General features: G+C 41.5%; 1 protein-coding gene across 1 annotated transcript in view; it reads right to left on the bottom strand.

Annotated features, from left to right (window-relative positions):
• TFAP2C (transcription factor AP-2 gamma) overlaps nt 1-3673 on the bottom strand; it is a 29295-nt gene extending 25622 nt beyond the window's left edge. The window contains exon 1 of the mRNA XM_018560679.1: nt 3655-3673. The gene's annotated coding sequence lies outside the window, so the exon portion shown is untranslated. The remainder of the gene's footprint in view (nt 1-3654) is intronic.
• Nucleotides 3674-4298: the final 625 nt, after the last annotated feature.

Genomic DNA, 4298 nt, shown 5'->3' with positions numbered 1-4298 from the left:
AATGATCATTTGCATCCTCTTCCTCCTCATTATTACTATTAAACTAATATCATTCTACTCTGTGCCCCAGTGTACTTCTCCTTAAAGGGAACCCCCCATCACAAACTTTACAAGTCAGCAGGAATACATCAGTGACGTCACCTTATACATCAGCTGCATCGTTTTTGACAAAAGCTCCACCATCTGCAATAAAAATATCCCCGAGCTCCACTCAGTGACTTTGCCATAGGGTGAGATGACGCCATCAGTTTGCTGCAGGCAGGAGAAAGCATTTCCTCATTCTTCCCATCTCCCCCAGCAGGCATCAGTTTGCTGGAGGAAGCATTTCCTCAATCTCCTTTCCCCCCAGTATCACTCAGACTGTACATTGTAACTTTGTAGCAAGACACAAGGTGAGGCTGCAGCAGGGATCTGTGTCATACAATTGTGAACTGCAGAGGATGTACATAACTGCATCATCTCTAAGGCCCCTTTCACTCCAGGGAGACAGCGTTTCAGCACTTGTTTTTGCGGTTTTTTTCTGCGTCTCAGCGCGTTTTACAAGCGTTTTCTGTTCATATGTAAGAGCGTTTTATGGCTCATTTTCACTTATCCAATGAAAAGCAGTCTCAGCGCTGAGTGAACAGCCCCCCATAGGAATACATGGGATTTTGATATGCATGCGTTTCAGCGCAAAAAAAGAAAATGCGCGACGAAACGCCCTGGTGTCGAACGGGGCCTAAACCAAGTTCACTGCAATACTGCGGGAGGATTAGCAAACCAGCCGTTTATTGTGCCACTGGTATCATTCACATTTATATTTGATACACTGTTATCATTCACATTTATATCTGATACACTGGTATCATTCACATTTATATTTGATACACTGTTATCATTCACATTCATATTTAATACACTGTTATCATTCACATTTATATTTAATACACTGTTATCATTCACATTTATATTTAATACACTGTTATCATTCACATTTATATTTGATACACTGGTATCATTCACATTTATATTAGATACACTGGTATCATTCACATTTATATTTGATACACTGGTATCATTCACATTTATATTTGATACACTGGTATCATTCACATTTATAGGTAATACACTGTTATCATTCACTTTTACATTTGATACACTGGTATCATTCACATTTATATTAGATACACTGGTATCATTCACATTTGTATTAGATACACTGGTATCATTCACTTTTACATTAGATACACTGGTATCATTCACATTTATATTAGATACACTGGTATCATTCACATTTATATCTGATACACTGCTATCATTCAGTTTTCTATTTGAATGATAGCTGTGGTTTTGTAGTGTGTTTTATATCACATGGGTGTATTTGGTGATGGATTATAGCACTATAAGGAGATAGATTTTTGTAGGACATTATAAAAATAAAAGTATTGTATATGAATAAATATGTTGTATTATGGAATGCAGCTGCATGCTCTTGTGTTCTACCTGAAAACATATTTGTCATGGTTCTTACATATGCTGATGGTAGTGGGCACCAACCCCAATAGGAGGGTGAATCTGTCTACATAGAAATAATATACTATCATTGAGCGCGTTAGACGATTGTCTGACTCCTTCTGATGTCTCCGGTTGGGGTTGCGTGACTGTCCATCCATTGATGAAGCTCTGATCTGATATTTGTACCCAGTCATAGAGTACAGGAAGGTTTCCAGTCATCCCAACCACGAGATATCTATAAGTGGCAAATCAAAGTCAATCGGACTTTCTAAGTCATCAAAGAACAATCAGCAGTTTGATTTCCGGCCCATGAGCACCAGCCAGTATCGTAGGAACATTCTCGCTTGCGTAGATCACTTTTATGACCCTTTAACGACTTTGACGTCCTTCCACCAGTTTCGGAAGACACCTATCTGGCAAAGCACTTTAACAGATGATAAAGAGGGATCGTTGTCAAGTCTTTAATAGCTGTTGGTTTTTCTCCGAGTTGTTTCATTAGCATTATGGACAATGTGTGAATGTCCTCGAGTGGTAGGCTAAAATAAACTTGATCCTCATTAGACCCCGGAGGCCTTCAATTGCAAATGTCCAGTAAGTAGAGGCTACTGTGCAGGGCCCCCCTGGAGAGGACCTAAAGATGGACTGCCTTTTCAGCAGCTCATAATGAGCCCACGTCCGGGGTGTTAATCTCATTTAACCCCTGCCATTCCCAGCATCATCGGGGACGGTGTAATAGCCCTCGGGGACGTCCTCTGTCATTGGCCCCTTTATATCCTGCTGAGTTTAAAGAGTAGGCCTCACACAGCCCATTGTGACGTCCGTCTACCTGTACAAAGGTGTGGGGGGTTCCAGTAGAGTAGTTAGGCCAGACTGATGATGTGATGGTTGCACAGTCCTGCCAGCCTGGCAGTTATGGAAGAATCAGTCCACTAAAATTACATTTACCAGTCGGTTGCTATTTATAAAGCTGCCTCTATTGTGCCACATTCAGGAACATTCAGCTTTGACCCTGTTCTTTTGGAGACGCTGAGCAGTGTAGGCCAAAGCTGCTCGGGTCACTTACTGCATGTCCAATGGAACGATGGAGTTGGGGGCAAGATTTGTTAGCCCATCCAGTTGGTCATTCTTCCAGATGATGGCTTTACCATAGACAAGGAATGCCAATCCAGCAAAGAAAGAGCTGGTCATAGCCAATTCATGTCTGCACAAGGGTCAGGATATCTGCTTATTGCATAGGCATGCATGCTCAGGCCAAATATTACATGTATATGATATGACTGTATAGCCAGAAAGCTCATGTCCAGGCTAGCCTTAGCTAGGCGTCCATGACTAAACAAATTATAAGAAAATAGCTATGTTGTGATCACCACTAAAAGTCCCTTCTGAACAATACCCAATAACATTGATTAATGACAAGCCAGGTATGTTTGGGAGTGAGTATTGCCACTGAATACTGAGGCATGGGAGCCATAGCAGGTACGCACAATGGAGAAGTTTGATGTATACCTGCATGCATATGGCTGACGTCTTGGCACTACCAATGATTATGGTTTAGCCCACCTAGAACAGATATTTCAGTGTTTGGTGAATTGTAGATCTCTCGGGACTCACTACCGCTCTGCTGAGTTCCCAGCCTCTTGTGTGTATTATGAGGGGTAATCGATAATATGAAATCACCTGCACTCCATACAGTGTACAGACCTCGATGAAAGGTTGGTGCTTGAAGTGACAACACGGATGGCGCCGTGTCAGATACAGTCCATAATAGAAGTCACCAGCACTCGATGACGTGTGCAAGAAGTAAAGCGCTTTTTATTAAATTGTCACGTGCTTCATACAGCCAACGTTTCGGGGGCCACGCAGGGTCCCTTAGTCTGGGCGACATAGGGATATTATGAGGGTATACTCGCTATAGCTGTTGGATTTTTATTAAAAGGTAACAGGAGGAGCTGGGGCACAGAATATTGAGTGGAGCCCAATGCACCCAGGTAAAAAGGAGCTGGGAATCATGTCAGGGAGATCTCGTGGTTGGAGCATCGAAGATATAAAAGCAAGGTGCTGGCCCAGCCAACTGGTGTCCACCTATTATAAAATAACCCCGTTGGGTTGACTGATCCATTAGATGTGGGTACTTGCTGAGCCCAGTGGAATGGTGATCACGAGGGATCGTGATTATATAAAACAGGTTAAGTTATTTTTTTTATATTATCATTTCCTTTTTTTTCCCATCTACTCACTCTTACTCTTCGATGGACTTGTGTCTCTTCTCATCCTGACTAACTATGTACTATGTACTCAAGAATAAAGCCATGATGGCCTAAATTAGCTCATCGAAGGACGAAAACACGTTCTAGCTCTCCCCAGTAATCGTTTGGGTATAAACATATACATGGAGGTCACGTGGGAAGGACAAAGGTGTGTAAAGATGCTTCAAATATTTGCACATCTTGGGGGAAAAAACAAAAGTGATTTTATAAAAAGATCGCTATTGACCGGCAGAGTCTGCATGTGCCCAGTCCCCTTATAGGACCACCCTCATAGTTTATACGGTCTTGCTGAAAGATGTTGCAGAAAGTTTGTTTGAAGCTATATCCTTTATTGGCTAAATTCAATTATGTTTATTTTTAAACTATGGAACAACTCCAAAACCTCCAAAAAGAGAAGGAGTGACACCCAGGGAAAGGGCACCTCGCCCCCAAAATAGAATAAATATCATATAACCACAGCAGATATTTTTTTGTTACAGTAGCCCAGTACTAAAAAGCACAAAAAAGTACCAAACAAAAAAACTACTATACTATATA

This window comes from Nanorana parkeri, unplaced genomic scaffold (assembly GCF_000935625.1).
Source record: "Nanorana parkeri isolate BGI_ZX_2015 unplaced genomic scaffold, ASM93562v1 scaffold474, whole genome shotgun sequence".
In the NCBI taxonomy this organism is placed as follows: Eukaryota; Metazoa; Chordata; class Amphibia; order Anura; family Dicroglossidae; genus Nanorana; species Nanorana parkeri.
The sequence above is the reverse complement of the archived record's forward strand: the minus strand, read 5'-3'. Positions and strand labels throughout refer to the sequence as shown.